Here is an 18,061-nt window from a genome sequence, read left to right as displayed (position 1 = left end):
CTCTAGGTAATTTTTTAAAACTGCCAGACTTGTTTCTAACAAGTAGCTTAAGCGCTAGCAGAAACTGGCATATTAATATTAAACCCAATGGAAATGCAATTTTTAGTTTGAAGAATAAACATATGTTGGGAATTGCAAAAGTCAGAGTCCTCCAAGCAAGGTTAAGTTGCTCTTTAATGCATTGAGTGTACGTATTTAGAAGTCTGGGGATTTACAATCGGCCAGAGCACTGTAACTTTCTCTTTTTCTGATTTGGTGTGTGTAAATTTGTAGCGCAAGTGGTTCATTTCTCTAGATATTTGCATTTAATTTGCTGCTGATTGTTATGTGAAAAAAAAATTTAAAGTTAAGGAAATCATGCTCCAGAATGAATGCATTATGCTTTGAGGATGACGCTAACGTTTTCTGTTGCATGTTGTAATGATACCGTAATCTGATGGAAGTGTGTGCAAAACTCCTCTCAGAGCACCTATTTTTTTTTTTTTCCAAAACGAACAACTTTTTATCGAAGCATAGTTGATTTACAATGTTGTGTTATTTTCAGGTGTACAGCAAAGTGATTCAGTTTTACATATATATATATGTTCCTTTTCAGATTCTTTTCCATTATAGGTTATTACAACAGAGCATCTATTTTGACCTAAAAAGTATTTCCAAAGATTCCAAGTAGTCAAAGAGCCCAATTCTGCCTTATAAAATAATAGTTTATCTTGATTTGTGTCTTATTTCATTACTTAAAAGGACTATCACTTTCAACCCTGATTGTCACAATCCTGTTCTAGGTCACTGCTGGTTTCCCTGTGTGATGCGAGTGACAGCATGCATGCTTTTTCCTTTAGTTTCTCACTCATCTCTTTCCTGGATGTTTTCCTTTTTTTTTTTTTTTTTTAACTTGCCACTTTCAGGAACTTAAAATCAAAAAGGGAGGGAAAGCAAATAATTAGAAGAAAGTAGTCTAATGCTGCAGTGACATTTAGACTTAGAAACATTTACAGTTTGTCTGCCTTTGGGAGAATTTGGGAATTATTATACATTGGAGATTTGACTCCATAAGGAGTTTTTTTTCAGCTATTAGGACCAGTCTCTTGGAGATGGGTCTGGCAGCCACCCAGAGAGCAGAAGTCGTTGAACTTGAGGCATCTTCTCTAGTTTAAGGGCGCAAACACGGTGGAAATATGGGATTAAGTCTATCAGGCAGAACGAGTGCACCGGCCCTTGATGGACCTGCTCTGGGCTCCACAAATGCCAGCAGGCGTCCCCCAGACACGCCGTATGCAGACAGTCTATCATGGGGTGAGGATAAAAATAGAGAGAAAAAGGACACATTTTTGTTGTTGCTGTTTACAGAACCCAACTCTTTGGTCTTCAAAGGTCTTAGCCTCATGGAGCTGTAGGTTGTTGTCTTTCACTGATTTCCCCCGAAGGAATGTGACGGGGTGGGAATATTACAAACATCCCCTGCTTTGGCATTGTTTGATTTTTTAAAAAATTAATAAAAACAGCTCCTAGCAGCTGGTTGAAACAATTCTGCTCTTCACAAAAGCCTTTGCAGTTGACACTGAATGTTAAGAAAATAATTCTTTCAATTAGTGTGTGGCCAGTGCACCTGTGAACTGGGATCATCCAAGAAAACATATCTGTGAATGTCGTGAATGTCAGGGAGAACAATTCAGGAATTCATCCACTCTGCCTTTTTCTTTTGCCACATTTGCACAGATGTTAATCCCGGGGTGCAAACACTGGAAGGGCCGCCTGCCTATAATCCCAGGAGCATGAGAAACAGGAGTTCAGATCAGGAAAACTATTAATTCCCAACTGTCTGCCATCAGTGTCATTCCTCCTTGTTTTTAGGTATGCTTCTGTCTTATATTATTTCTCAAACTGTGATACATAATTCACTGGTCCTGGTATAGAGTTGGCTGTCAGGTACACGGACAACTTACCAAGCCCTTATTCCTCAAAATCATTTATTGATCACTCTATGTGCACAGCATTGTGTTTGGTATAAGGGATACAAATGTGAATAAGACCTAACCCCTGCCTTGGAAATGCTTATGATTTCTGTTAGAACCAGTTTTCCTTCTCTGCTGGTATTTTATAATGTATCATCATCCTGTGTTTTTCAGTGTTCCATTTTTTTTTTTTACTTCTTTATTAGAGTATAATTGCTTTACAATGGTGTGTTAGTTTCTGCTTTATAACAAAGTGAATCAGTTATATATATACATATGTTCCCATATGTCTTCCCTCTTGCGTCTCCCTCCCTCCCACCCTCCCTATCCCTCCCCTCCATCAGCGTTCCATTTTTGTCCATGGGAGTAAACAGGGGTTTCACCTTGTGTATCAATTATTGAATTGCTATGTAGTGGAGCACCTCAAAATAATGGCTTAAAACCGCTACCATTTTTTAATGCTCACCCAGCTCACAAGCTGGGTCGTTCTGCTAAACTGGGCCAGTTCAAGTGACCCAGGAAGCAGGGCTTACTCAGTCATCTGTGGTCAGCTGGTACCTCAGTGGGGATTGGCTCAGTCTAGGATGGTCTCATTTATATGTCCAGTGATTGGCTGGCTCTTGGTTGGAGTGATGGGGGTGACCGGGCTGCCTTATCTTTCATCACCCAGAAGGCTAGCCCAGGGTCATTTGAAGAGTGATGACAGGTTTCCAAGGAAGCCAGCGATGGCATGCAAGGTTTTTTTTAAAGCCTAGGCTTGTAAATGGTACAAGGTCCCTTCTCCTCTGTTTAATTGGCCAGAGCAAGTCATAAAGCCATTCCAGTCTCCAAAGGTGGGGAAGTAGACTCTACCCTTTAAATAGGAGGAGCTAGAAAGTCACACTGTAAAGAGTTTGGATTCAGGGCAGAGTGAAGAATTGGGGCTATTTTTGCAAACACATCCTTCTTATTCTTTAGAAATGGTCCCGAGAGTAACCTGTCACATCCTTATACCTTATTGAATTTTATGAACCTTGCCAGAGAATCAGGATTTCTCTGAGAATCACCTGGATCTACCTTAATATGTACGGATCGTCATCTCTCAGCGACATTATGGCTTAGGAAAAAATATGGTAAGAGAAGGGGGGCGGGTGTTGCAGAATTTCTCCAATCCTTCGATACGTTAGTGTGCCTGTGAGTGGCTGTTGCATGTCCTAGTCTTATTTGATCTTTTTTCAAGGGATCACCTGTGTTTCAAGGAACAGTTTGTGGAAAATCGTGCTTCAGGATGTGTTTCCAGTCTTGGACATTCACTTATGGAATGCCAGTTGTGGTAAGAACCGACCTCTAGACCAAAGGGAGAGAGTGACAGAAGTGAAAGGACAAACGTGAGGGAGGGGCCTTTGGGTGCTTGGAGCCCGTTCAGCCTTTCCTTGTGAGGGAGGAAATGCCTCTATGCGTGTCATAGCATCCTTAGCGCTGCGAGGGTCCTGGGAGAGCACCTGACGAGAAGTCTCAGACCCTTCCCTCCCACGTGGCTTGCCCAGTGGCACACTGCTAGTAAACGGCACAACTCCGGTAGCACAGCTTCAGCAGATGCTCAGAGTGCTTGCAGTGGTAGGACTGCCTCATTCGTGCCCTCATGAAGTTTATGGTCAATGTCAGTGTCCACATTCACGTTGACTACTCACCCAAACAATTTGCTCAAAGCCATTTAATAAGAGATAAAAAAGAATTTGATTATAAAAACTATGCTTCTTCCACTAAGTTTTTGCAGTTATTCTAACACACATATGTGGGACAGGTATATACTTACATGAGACTATATATTCCCTTGTCTGGGCTTCTGCAGTCCTCTGATCATTTTGCCATTTATGGTGCTTTTGTTACTATGCCAATATTTCTGTGTGCATCTGTTCCTAAAGCAGGCTGTGAGCATCTCAAGGGCAAGAGCCATGTGTAGCGCACCTCCTTTTCCTTTCCCAGCTTCGCCTGGTACTGAGAGTTGCTCAGGGCACCTAGAATGACTGGTTCCCCTTGCTGATCAATATGATCATTTATTTTATAGATTATTCATTACAAAATTATACATTTACAAATGAAAGACATGGTTATTATTAGTGTGCTGTTTCTTTAATAACAAGAAGTCCCCTTATTAACTGTTTTGCAACTGGAGTTCTTTCTTTCTCTGTTATGTGCCAAAGCAGATAATCCTGGGCTAAGTAGCTAAGGTTTGTTTCTTAGAAAATTAGAATCAGCTCCAAATAACGCTGGCTACTGATGTCTAATATTTGAGAGGGGGGAAAATAATAGACGTAGAGATTTGGGGCAAATCAATGTTTTAAGGACATGCTGTACTTACTGACTTTATGACATTCTTGTCCCGTTGTTTATTTTTATTTATTTATTTACTTGCTCCCACCAAAAATGGAAGCCCTCAAATTGCACTGAAGAACCTCATGGGTCAGGCAGGTTCTTTGGATGGGAAGTTCCTTTCTGAGCTCCTTCTACAGTCAGGGGTAAACTCTGCCCTTTCTGGCTGAGAACGCAGCCCACAGGCTACAACCTGGTGGGCATTGGAGGGGTGGTTTTCCTTTGGAGGAAGCGTATTTTGCCTGTGCCTTGTCCATGTTAGAGAGGAACGGGGCATGCAGGGGTGTGTTTGTCTGCCTGACACATTTCACAGCGGAGGATGGTTCTTACAGCTCTCCACTCACCTGAGTGTCAGAGCTGGGGCTGATTCCAGGTTTTCCACTGGCTTCGCTACGGGGCTGACCTGGAGCCTTGCGATCAGTGTGCTGAGAAAATCAGCCGGCACGTCTCAGTGTGTGTATGTGCTCGCATGTGTTTCTGTGTGTTGAAGATGGGGGCTCTGTATCATCGCCAGAGCATCCGGCACAACACAAACATCTCCATGAAAAACTGTATCTCATCATTAAAGTTTTCTTCATTGTTCACAAGACCTATGTGGGAGCTCACTAATTCTTCACATATGAAGTTTGGGCAGTGGTCCTGGGGTCTTCTTGTTAGTAATCCACACTGGAAATGTCATTATAAACTGAAGACAGATGATACCACCCGCAACGCCATGTGTCTCTCATTTAGCTTCTTGCCATCCCATCGCAATTACAATCCATGGCCCCAGCTCCTTCTGGGAGTTGCCAGAGGGAGCGCCAGACCTGGCCTCATGGGGGCGAGAGGAGCATCCTTGCCTTGGGAGCAGGGCACGAAATGAATGACAAGCAGTTTTCAACGGGAATAGAAATCACCTCTCTCAGACCAAATCACCGAGCTCCAATCAAGGACCTTGATGACAAGTGAAATTAAATAAAACATGAGTGATGAAACACTGTAATATGTTTACTGTGAGCTAGTAGAGACAGCTGATAATTAACTGTTGCCCAAACAGTAACTTGGCAGTACATGATTGTAACCAGGACACAGAGCAGTAGTTAACTGCAAGTATTACTAAAGATCTTTGCATCTGTGAAGAAGCACGTGACCTTCAACAGGGAAAGGATACAGGCAAGCCATGGACCCTTCCAGGGCATCAACTGACTGTGGATCTGGATTCTGACTTGTGCTGGGTTTTGGCTTGCACATTCCTGTCCACCGTGGTAATGCTCTTTATGTGGTACAGTCCCCAAGCAAATGTCTCCGTGTGTTTTTTCCTGGGCTACCACCCACGGAATGTACAAAATCTGAGAACAAATAAATGCAGATGCGCACAATTTAAATGAGTTAAAAAACATGTTTTTATTATCTGCCCAGATTCTTACACTTAAAATAGTTTTGGTTTGAATCCTCTTCAGCCCCCTGGTTTTGTTTGTTTGTTTGTTTTTCTGAATTTGAAGCAACCCTGCAGCGAGGAAAGATAGTATTTAGAAAAGGAAACAAATTCCTCAAATGAATTTAAGCAAAATTCACATATAAAGAGAAACCAAGAAACTGAAAGGAGGTCTTGAAGATTCCCTGACTGCTTGTAGTCTCAGTTTCCTTATCTGTGAAATGAAGATCGGACCAGATGACCCAGTGGTCCCCTCAGCTCTCCTGCTTCCTGAACTATTATCAGAATCGTATTCAAAGAATGTGAGGAAGCTAAGGCCAAACACATGTGATTTAAACGTGATTCAGAAGTAGAAGAAATGATCATAAAATATTACCTCTAATCCAAATTTCTCCCGTGGTTCCCGGGACGCTTACAAAGAGGCGGTGGAGCTACGCCCCAGAGGACCAGAATTTGGTTGATCAGATTCTTCAGCTGGTGCCACACTAATAAGTACCGAATCGTGTGTGCCCTTCTCTTTTTTTGGATTATATTATTTTCTGTCCTCATCCTGTTCCCCTCCAACCTCATAAGCACCCATTCTTGTGTATGTCCTTGCAAATTCCATTTATTTCTGTAAAATGTGTATCCTTGAACAACACAGTGTGATTATGTTTTTAAAAATTTACATAAAGAATATTTGCTACAAATCTCATTCAGTTTTACTTCTTTCACTTACGTCTTTGAGATCTGTTTATCTTCAGTATCTCAAAGATATCTACATCTTTGCATTGCTCCTCAGAGCAACTCTTGTGGCATTTGAAAAGAGTTCTTCAGATGAAAAACCATCCCTTTGAGGTGGTGGCCGTGGATGCCAGGAGAAAAAGGGCGCCTACAATCTGGGTCAGTTGCACTGACAGTGGTCATCTCCCCAGCTTGCCATTTTAATATGCACGTCTTCTCTCTTGTGACATTTATTTTCTTCCCCACCCCCAGGGTGTGGTCTTCAAGCTGTCCACTTCTGGAATTTGCAGGTTTCACAATGTGGTACTACTTCTTTTGGCCTGTAGGTTATTTCTCCATATGAATGTGAAGAAAAGCAATATGTGACTGGCTCTTGTTGTTTTCTATAGTGCAAAATAAAAAGAGTAAAAGGAAAATTTATATTTATCAGTGCTTCTGATCACTGCATAGTATTCTGTTGATTGAAAACATGCTCCACTTTATTCATTTCCTTATTGATGGAGTTTTTGATTGCCATGATTTTCATCCGTAACTCTGCAGAGAACATCTTTATACAAGTCTTCATGGGCATCTGAGTGAAAGTTATCACAGGGCATGTGCTCAAGAATAGAATCGCTGGGTCCTAGGATACGTGTGTATTCACATGCACTTATTGCTCTGAGAGTCTCTGCCGGAATGAGTGCGGACATCCACCCGTGGTCTGTGATGGTTCCTATTTTCATTCACCTTTGTATCATTTGACTCTCTAATTCTCGACAATCTGATGAGAGGAAATGGTTTCTTGCTGTTGTCTGGCTGTGCATCCTCTGATTACGCTTGAGGTCGAGGAGCTATTACATACTTGACCGAGACCATGCTGTGTCCGCTACACAGTTCCTTTTCTAGACATAGGGGAAGGTTGCAGTTAACAGCTTCCATTGCAGTTAGGTTGTATTCCCACGAATGAGTCCTGGCCAACTGAATGTGGGTGGCAGTGTGATTACTATTAACATGTATTATTTTCTGAGGGAGTCTCAAACTTGTTATTCTCACTCTGCCCTTTTCTCTTTCCTCCTTACACAACCAGGAGGGGTATGTTTGGGGGCAGTGGAAATCCATTCTCATTCTTGACTTAAGGAATGTGCTATTAGCAAACATCACAATCATTGCAACTCAGAGGTTGAGGGACCTGATAAAGTAACACCATGGAGCCCTTGCCTTATGAAGTCCCAGCCAAAACTTGACACATGAAGTATACGGGAAAATGTCTTATTTATGAAGGTTTCATCCAGCTAAGGAAGTCTTCATGGAATTGTACAAAGATTCAGAGCTAAACAGAAGTAGTGAATTTCTGCTTTCAGGAAAGCGCTATACTGTAACTATCTGAAGTTGTCACTCTGGGTCCTCAGAGTAGTGGTTTTCAGCCTTCCATAGAAGCCAACAAGTAGAAGGAATCTGACTTGAACTTTAATAAAAACATTATATTTATAATGCTCTATCTTAGCAGTGTACTCTTTAGAGAGACAGTATCTTTATTCTAATATGAATCAAGATATTAGGAGTAAGGAGGTGTGTGGTCACAGGTGAGAAGTCGTCCAGCCTATTATCTGAGTGGTTATGTAAACTGGAAGGTGTCTGAATGTTTCACTATATTAAGAAATATAATTTTTCCCACTTTTGAGAGGAGGGAATGACAGTCTTTCCCTTAAAATAACACAGTCCATTTTCTTTATGTTCTTGGATACACTTCATCATCGTTATCCAACATCAGGCACATTTTTTGGCTTCGGGATCTATGATGGATCACATAGCCACTGACTGCCTCGTTGTGTGCAGCTAGCAATTATTGTTTTGTTCCTTTTGGAAGAGTTTTCATTGTCTTCAGTCTAAAGCTGGCATCACAGAATTACTGGAATGATTTAATAGTACATTCTTAAAGATTTAAAAATATATAAGGGCATAATTTTAGGTTTCCCCCCCCCAAAATCCACCCCACCCTGCCTCACATTTACATTAAATCGAAAGTAAAAAAAAATGGGTCCAACTTTTGAGTTTTTTTCAACTCCTCAAATGTTTACATATTAGATTAATTCAGTCGTTTAGATGGTAGTCTCCAAATTCGGATGTAACATGCCAGTGGGTTAAATAAACAATCCAGAGGGCGCAGGAAGAAAGGGTTAGGACCGCTACTCATCTGTTGTTTTAATCTAAAAATGAGGAAAGTAATTAAGTACTGTTAGTGTTTAGTGCATGTATTGGCATTGCTTCCATGCTCAGTCTGCCATGCTGCTGTGAGCAGGGTTTCCTAGGAAAGGCAGGTGTGCACTTTTATTATAAAGTTTGAACCCAACCAATTCTCACAAAATGGTCAAGAGGCTGAAAAAGATTCTTGGGAAGAAACGGTAAGATGAATGCAATCATAATGCAATATGCAAGCAGACCACAAGAAGACAGCAGAGCTGTCCCTTACCCCATGCTTAGCACCCTGCTCCAGTTCTGCATCAGTCCTTTCAGGAAGGAAAGCAAAGAACGAATTAGCTAATCAGATCTGACAGGAAGGTGAAGAAATGTAAAATTACCATCTGAAACGTGGGTTTATAGGCGTTCACATTAATGATGATCCCTGCCACAAGCGTATATTGTGTCTTGAGATATTAGCTTAAAGTATGAAGCCATCATGATTATCAAGATATTTTAATGTTTTAATTGTTTATTATTTTCTTCATGCTATATTAACCCCTATGTCTTTCATCTCTCTGTGTCATGCACACTCACACACATATATGATAAACAAGTAAATATTTATATATGAAGCCTGTGCTCAGAAATTGCCTTAGGATGCCTGCTCAAAAAGGTGAAGAAGGGCTTCCCTGGTGGCGCAGTGGTTGGGAGTCCGCCTGCCGATGCAGGGGACACGGGTTCGTGCCCCGGTCCGGGAAGATCCCACATGCCGCGGAGCAGCTGGGCCCATGAGCCATGGCCGCTGGGCCTGCGCGTCCGGAGCCTGTGCTCCGCAATGGGAGAGGCCACAGCAGTGAGAGGCCCGGGTACCGCAAAAAAAAAAAGGTGAAGAAGTGGCTGGAGGATGGTGTGAATGGGAACGAGGCTTGGTTATGCTTCTCCCTACACCAGGTTCACTTTCCCCCCTGAGCATTTTTGTCTTCATGACTCCCGTCTATTGACGAAGAGCTAGTCTTACCAGGGGAGCCCTTCAAGCCTCCTCTAGGACGTGCTCCCGAGCGCTCCTGACTAGAGCAGGTGTAGGACTTACACTTGTTTCTGTCTGTTTGTTTTCCTCGGTGCTTACTTTGTTCTCTAGCCAAGAGTAGTATCCTCTGGAGCCTGAATGGCTCAGCTCCAGCATTCCCTGGCCAGGTAGCTGGTGGCAGGCTGCTTTTGCGTTCTTTGCTGGAGGCTATCGAGACCTGGCAGTGAGGGGATTCATAACTCTGGTCACAAGTTAGCTTTGTTGATCATGAAAATGGAGGATTACAGCCAGATACTTCAGGAAGAAAGACAATGGCCAAGATCTAGTGAAAGTCTTGCTCTAGTGAAAATAAGAGTGGCTCCTTGATTAAAACACAGAGTGAGGTACCTTGGAAGGAAGCCCAAGTGTCGTATCAAACGTTGGCCAGGTCACCGCAGGATCTGGTGCCCGCAGAGTATCTATGGTCGACCGAGTGAAACTGGAAGAAAGAAGTGAAGGTAGGGTAACCCAGAGGCCAGGGGCCAAGAGGCTGGAGCCTACAAAGAGAATACTAAGAGGGTAGCTATCCAGGATCTGATTATTTTTCCTGACAACACACATTCTTTTTATTTTTACCATCTGAGTCCTCTGTTTTTCACTCTTCCTTGTTCATAGTTGGTTCCCGAGGAGCAACCAGACCCTCAGACCCATGTAAGTCCTTTGGTAGCCGACTTCTTGGTTGGACTCAGACCCGTTGCCTTCCCTTGCTTTCCTCACCTGTCCACCTGCCTGGCCAGGCATCAGAGTTGTACTGCATGGGACCCAGATGCCACCTGGGCACAAGCTGGCATGTAAACTAAGGAAAAGAATGTAGTTTTCTTTCTACACCTTCATTCTATGACTTAGAGGGAATCCGCAAGGCCTTCCCCAGGATTGTTGAGACTATGTAAGAGACTTTTGTTTTCATGCTCACTCTTGACTCTGAGCTCTTGGTTCCACAGAATCAATTCAGGTTAGGGGTTTTCCTTCATACTATTAGGTACTAGGTTTTCTTAACTATGGAAACCAGACAATGTTTTGTTTTCTTTTCCGTACCACACACATCCCCTTTATGAGATCGTTGTGTGCGTAGCAGGTGGTACAGAGAGTGTGGACAAATGGAGCTGGTATTCTTGTTCTCCAAATCCTCTTAGCTGTCGCATCACTAGGACTTTCCCACTGACTGTGCCACCTCACAGAATACCTCTGTCTCCTCTCTACCTTCTCTCTGATTCCTCTTGGAAATAACCAAATTTCTATGTTTTTGGTTGATACCAATTAGGCTCTCCTTAGCATTTAAACCCCACCTCCAAACTTGGCTCCTTTGAGATATCCAAACAGTGGAAGCTTTTAAGAACTGCTTGAAAGATCGGATCAGAAATCTTAAGTCAAGGAGCCAACTTCACCTTCAGATTGTAACTTAGGCGTGGAGCTGGGTAAAGGTTTCTCAGGTTTCAAGGACACATCCAAATTCTGCATTTGGAATTGTGTGGAATAAAATACACTTACTGAGCCAAGGTCATTTCTAGGCAAGGAGGCTGAGTATAGATGTCCATGAATCACTATTGCACTCCCCCAACTAGAAAAGCAACTCCAAGTTCATGATGGATGATAGCATCATCTTAAACATGAAGGTCTGGCACAAGATCTTATTCAAAGGGCAGCATATCCTTAGGGGAAAAATGCAGAGTTATGCAAACACACCCAAACTGTCTGCAAAGGGAAGCTTTATTCATCCCCAAATGCTGTATTTCACTGATTCTGAGATGCAAACTTTTCACCTTTTTAAGTGGGATACACCTTACAATTGCTGTTAATCAGGCCGTGGTTTTGACATAATTGCTCAGCCTGTGCGTGTTCATACTTGGTCATAGCTGTTCATGTTGCTATCATTTCCTGGAGTTATGTGTATGGGTGATGCTAAAAAAGGTTGAGTTTAGTTGTTTTTTAAAATGTCTTCAAAAAAATTACACCATGAATCGGCACTGAAGTTTTAGTATGCACATAGAAAGACACAGGAACAGAAAAATATGATATATAATGAAATCTATACCTCAGATGAGTCTCAAAATAGTTTTCAATAATATACAAATGTTAAATGATTAGAAAATAGTGTGTCAGTTTAATTGATGGTATTTTTTCTCTTTAGTGGAACATAGAATAATGATTTAACTTAAATTTAATGGAATATAGCAGTAATGCTACATGTGCCTTTCCACTAACCTTTTAGGTGAAGGAAGTAGACAACAAAAATCTATACCTTATTTATCACAGAAATTGGCTTGAAGTCCTTGAAAACTTTGATGGAAAAAGTAACCTCAACATCCCGTTACTGTTTCTTTCAGATCACAGTACTGGATTTTGTATAGCCCATAAAAATACCCTCTCTCACCAGGTAGCTCTAGGTCTCCCCTTCCTACCCCCATCGTGGTGTGTCATACAACATACCCACCTCCAGACCACCACCCCTTTCCTCCTGGATTAAGACTGTTCCATTTTTAAGTGGGTGAGCATAAGTAAGAACATCCGATTTAGTGGGGTGATTAGTGGTGTGATAAAAAGCTGGGTAGCAGTTAGTTTGAGGAATTAAAATGTTACCGCTTCTTTTCATGGTTCAAGGCCAAGGCTGAACAGCTTCGTTGATTAGCATCTACTAGATGTCTCCCACCTGGAGCTTATACTGGAAAGCAGCACAGCCAACACACCAACGCTTACCATACAGAGACTACACCTACGTACTTTCATTACACTTTAGTGTTACTTCCTTTTCTACCCCTAAGCGTGGACAAAAGCACCAATTTTGAGATGATGTCTGATTTTTCACCCCCTGCCTCCCTACTGCTTTTTCCTGCCATGAGTCGTTAATGAAATGGCTGAACACTTTTACTTTCCTGGTTCAAACCTGTCTCATTTTTTTTCCCTGAACAAGTTTTCCCATAAGCCAGATGTCTTTCTAGCTAGTCCTAGAGAGGAGTTCTGTGTACCTGAACTACTTAGGCTGTTTCGGTCACCTAGCAAGATCACATGTTGATATCTCTGCATGGCAAACATGTCTCCTCTCCTTGGCTTAAAGGTGGAAGCAAACTAACAGCAAGAACTCTGTCACCAAGTATGTCAGAGTAATTGATTCAGATGGTAATTTAGTTCTTTTCCTACATATATTCTCCCTCCCCCAGCCCTTTGTCCAAAGAAAGTTTGGTGGCTAAGAGAAACTATGCCTACAGTCTTGGGCTCTCCCTGTCTTTTGTAAACACCTGAACTCATAGAAGAAACGGAATATTTCTAGAAGGCAAGGGAGGGATGTGCCCAAGGATAGGAAGACAGGAAAGAGGAAGATATCATTCCCCAGCTTGGGAAAGGTAGAAAGGTGTGCAGATACTTCAACTAGTGGGCGTATTTGACCCTGATCAGTCTCTGGGGAAGTGGCAGAAGCTCAGAGGGAAAGGCCAGGCACACCTAGGGAGGCTGGATCCCCTGCGTGGACCAAGGAACAGCCTTGGCAGACATTCCTGTGCTCTACACGTAGCCCATCAGCAAATTTTCCCTGGACGGCGGGGGAGCGTACAGGCATGGACGGCTGAGGATATCCATGATGACAATAGAGTAAAGACTAGGCAACCTCCCCTACCTGCTGGGTACCACTTAAGCCTCCAGATTCTCATGAGGCTATCAAGGAAAAGGAAGGAGCCCCAACAGTGACCAAGACTTAACTTCCCACTAGCTTATATTCCCAAATATAACATCAAAATACATTACAATGGTGATAAACTGGAAAAGGAGTGCCAAGTCCCTGAAATTAACTGGATGTGAAAGAGAATCAGTGTAGAAGAAAAAGGGAGTGAGAGATTGAAAGCAAGAATCTTTAAGAGTACAGATTTTATTTTTTGGAAATAGAGGATTTTTTAATTGGAGTATAATTGCTTTACAATGTTATGTTGGTTGCTGCTGTACAATGAACTGAATCAGCTCTATGTATACATATATCCCCTCCCTCTGGAGCCTCCCTCCCACCCACCCCCATCCCACCCATCTAGGTGGTCACAGAGCACCGAGCTGAGCTCCCTGTGCTATACAGATTATAAATGAAAAATGGGCCAGATGGGGACCTCATATTAGTTAATTTTTTAAAAAATAGAGAAATACAACATTTCTCAGTCACACTTGTGTTGCTATAATAATATTCTCCCTGCTATATAGGAATTTTTGTAGTTAGATAAATTTCTAGAAGGTGGGCTTTGAATCCTAGAAACATTACCAGTGGAATACACGCATTGGGCAGGTGTTTATTTTTAAAGGGCACAACACTAATTTCCTAGTCTCCTCTCCAAGTAGAAAATTGCATGCCATAGCTAAGAATTAGCCCGATCGATATTCCCTGAAGAAGAATTTTTGTCATTCGCTTGGATGGTGAAATTGTGTGTGTACTGTTAAAGTGGCAGATGATGTAAAAAATATAACACCAGAATATACTACAACTGTGAGAAACTGGAAAAGGAGTGCCAAGGCCCTGAAACCAACTGGATGTGAGAGAGAATCAGTGCAGAAGGAAAAGGGAGTGAGAGATTGAAAGCAAGAATTGTTAAGAGTACACATTGTAAGCAGAAAATGGGCAACACTTGACTCCATATAGTTAGGGCAGAAAACAGTTTGTCACGACAAATTCACAACGAGTAACTACTGTGATCAAAGCAGGTACAGTATTATGAACAATTTATCAAAGGATGACCTATCCATGCCTTCGTGTATTTATTCACTCAGAGAGGGATTACATAGAGGGTGGTCCTGCACACAGACAGCTCTCTCTCGCTCTCTCTCTGTTTTTTTGCATGTATACTTTTTTAATATTCCATCTTATAAACTCATTTTGATACCAAAAATGCTATAATTACAAAATGTAATGATAAACAAGTCGTACCTATTATTTAATTGGTACAGCAGGTAGCTGCTTTGTCTATTTTTCTGTGTCTGATGTTGGTCGTAGTAAAGTTGACTCTGGCCTCATCTATATCAGGGTTTGAAACAACAAAGCTAAGTGCTTACAGATGATTGCATATGTCAAAATCAGTAATTTAAAAAATTAAGTAATATCTAAATTATACACTTGGTGCACAACGCATGCAAGGAAACATAATATACTTAAAGAACTTATACGCTGCTCTGTTGTCTGCAACTTCCTTATTTTAAAGTTTGAATCCTGGCTCAGGTATTTATAACTTGTGTGACCTTTGGCTGATTTCTTAACCTCTCTGCACCTTGATTTCCTCATTTGTGGAATGGAGATGAAAATAATATTTATGTCATTGAGTTGTTGTAAGGTTTAATGGAGTTAATATTTGTAAAGCACCCAGTGAGCGCTATACAACCAGTGCTCAATTAAATACATACACTCCACATATATTTGTTTCTCCAAGGTTTAAACCACTTCTTTGTGCACCATAAGGATGCCAGAATAGTCCCTGTCCCCAAGGAGGCTTTACAGAGAAAAAACTGGAACTGTATACAAGTCTGAAATCACTACTTCAGGAGAGCTTGGGAAGTAGCTCAGCAGACACAAAAAGACCATAGAACGATAAGCATACTGTAGCTCTTCTAGGGTGACAATGTAAAAGGACTTCTGGGTTAGTCTAGAATGTAGGAATATAGAAGCTTTCCTTCATGACTAGCTGTTCTCCATTGCCGTAGAAGTTGGAAATAAAACCAGGTGAACTGATGTTATTTCAAGAGGATTTTAAGCTGGTGAAGAAAAGTTTCCTGGCAGAGATGATAGTCACATGTAAGAATGTGTGACATTCGTGGGGGGGGGGGGTCTTAGTATAACCAGGCTGCCTCTCACAGCCCTGCTCAGTCAGCAATAAAACAGTGGAAAATGCATAATACATCCATTTTCATATAACACCTGTGAACTTATTGCTATCAGTTCATTTATGAGTCTCAGTAATCTTACCCGCTACAAAAATTGGAGCAGAGTACAAGTTTTGGTAATTCCAACTTCAGATGTACTTTCTTAACTATCAGGTAGCATTTAAATGTCATTTTTATACAATTATTTTTACTGTGAATACTTAAGTAATGCATGCTTGGGAAACATCACCTCCCCATTTTCTCTCTGGATGGACTGAATTAATCACTATAGGAGAACAATTACAGCATCCTCCAATTTAGATCAAATAATGTTCATGCCATTTCTCACAGAGGGAAAGAGATTTACCTTTTGCCTCTCTATAATCCACTTAAAAAAAATCAACAGAAAAAGTTGTTAGGATAAAACCTTTATGCTGGGTTCATATACTGTTAGATTTCATGCAGAGCAGCAGGGCAGGAAAGGGTCTTAGAGAGAAGCAGAGAGAAGAGAATTTGGAGGCAAACACATTAGGAAAACACCACCACTGTAAGTGATTTCCACCCGAGTAAAGATAATGATAAAGAAATAAGTAGGACTTCCCTGGTGGCGCAGTGGTTGAGAGTCCGCCTGCCGATGCAGGGGACATGGGTTCGTGCCCCGGTCCGGGAAGATCCCACATGCCACGGAACAGCTGGGTCCGTGGGCCATGGCCGCTGAGCCTGCGTGTCCGGAGCTTGTGCTCCCGTTGAAAAAGAAATAAGTAAACCAAAGCCTCACAACAGCCAAAGAAATTACAGTAGGAAAAGTTTAAAAACAAAAATGATAATGAAATAAAGAAGAGAAATTTTATAAGGACAAAACTATTTGTGAGATGTGTTTTTAATGAAACAGAAATTGCCAAAATGCCTCTCTTTTCTGAAATATCAATAATCATTGAGAGATGACCACACGGGAGGGGAGACATACAGGAATGTCTGGATCCTGCTTGGCACAGGGTATCAGTTCTCTAAGGCAGAAATGCCAGTACAGTACTGTTTTCATGAAGAATCTGAACACTGGATTTGTTTTCCTGGGAAGCCTGGTGCCCATTCCAGCAGCCAAGGAGTTCAACTATCACCTGCCTTACAGAAAATTACTCTGCTTGTGCATTTCGGAGTTTTATGAGTGGAGCCACCTAGAACTAGATACATCCTTATGGGTTGCTTCTCCACTGCCTTTGTATCACCAGAGCAGAGTCCAGCCAGCACTGGTGGGTGTGTGCTGTCACCACCCACAGAACACGGGCATCCCAGCCTCTGTGCAGCCTCTCCTAACTATGGCCCTCAATGTCAAACATATCCCCTAAATTCACATCCTGAAATATGCATGAAATCCAGAACAGTACAGGCTGGAAAATTTTAAGAGTTGTTACTCTGTTTTTAAAAATTGAAATCCCTTGGCTGTTGAGAAGGTAGGATTGGGGTGTTAGTGTGAGCTGACATGCTGAATTAATGGAAACTAAGTCTGGGAGTTTGAAAGTTGTGACGAGTTGGTGGTTGGGCCATCTATCCCTGGGAGCCAGTTTCTTGGATTTCACTTTGTAATGCCCAATCCATATCCCCACATCTCTTTAGAGCCTACTATGGACTGAATGTTTATGTCCCTTCCAGGTGCCTGTATGGGAGCTCTAGCCCATAATGTGATTGTATTTGGAGATAGAGCTTTCTAAGAAGTAATTAAGGGTAAATGAAGTCATAAATTGGGGTTCTAATCTGATAGGATTGGTAGCCTTATAAGAAGAGGAATATGAGAGCTCCAGTGGTGGCGCAGTGGTTAAGAATCCGCCTGCCAATGCAGGGGACCCGGGTTTGAGCCCTGGTCTGGGAAGATCCAACATGCCGTTGAGCAACTAAGCCCATGCGCCGCAACTACTGAGCCTGTGCCCTAGAGCCTGCGAGCCACAGCTACAGAAGCCCGAGTGCCTGGAGCCTGTGCTCTGCAACAGGAGAAGCCACCAGAATGAGAAGCCCACGCACCACAACGAAGAGTAGCCCCCGCTCGCTGCAACTAGAGAAAAGCCCACGCGCAGCAATGAAGACCCAATGCAGCCAAAAATAAATAAATAAATAAAATAGGAACATGAGGACACAGAGAGAAGGGGGTTGTCTGTAAGCCAAAGAGAGAGATCTCAACAGCACCCTACCATGCTGATACCTTATTCTTAGACTTCCAGCCTCCAGAACTGTGAGATAATAAATTTCTGTTGTTTACACTATGCAGCCTGTGGTATTTTGTTAAGGTAACCTGGTCTGACGAAGACAGAGCCAGGTTTACCTAAATCTAAATTCTAGTCCTGAAACAGGCTAGCTGTGTGACACTAGGCAAGTTGCTTCCCCTCTCTGATCCTTAGTTTTTTCATCTGCAAAGTGAGAGTAATATGAATCTTTTACAGGAATGTTGTAAAGATTAAATAAACTGATATACTTACTGTGACTGACACATAGTGATCAGTAGTCAACAATTATCGTTGTCATTTATTATCTGAAAATGTTACAAAAGACTTTTTTCCTCCTCCAAAAAAATCTGAAACCATA

General features: G+C 42.0%; 1 long non-coding RNA gene across 3 annotated transcripts in view; it reads right to left on the bottom strand.

Moving 5' to 3' along the window:
- Positions 1-5,668: 5,668 nt before the first annotated feature.
- Positions 5,669-18,061, bottom strand: part of LOC132593335 (uncharacterized) — a 147,805-nt gene continuing 135,412 nt past the window's right edge. The window contains exons 7-9 of one of the 3 annotated variants that reach the window (XR_009558640.1): positions 10,016-10,106; positions 8,891-8,927; positions 5,669-8,329 (exon numbers count right to left, since the gene is read on the bottom strand). This is a non-coding gene — a long non-coding RNA (uncharacterized lncRNA). Of the gene's footprint in view, positions 8,330-8,425; positions 8,628-8,890; positions 8,928-10,015; positions 10,107-18,061 lie in introns of those variants that run through there. The other 2 variants (XR_009558639.1, XR_009558641.1) reach the window with 2 other exon arrangements.

Source organism: Globicephala melas, chromosome 14, assembly GCF_963455315.2.
Source record: "Globicephala melas chromosome 14, mGloMel1.2, whole genome shotgun sequence".
Lineage (NCBI taxonomy): Eukaryota > Metazoa > Chordata > Mammalia > Artiodactyla > Delphinidae > Globicephala > Globicephala melas.
This window is presented reverse-complemented; position numbering and strand designations above follow the sequence as displayed.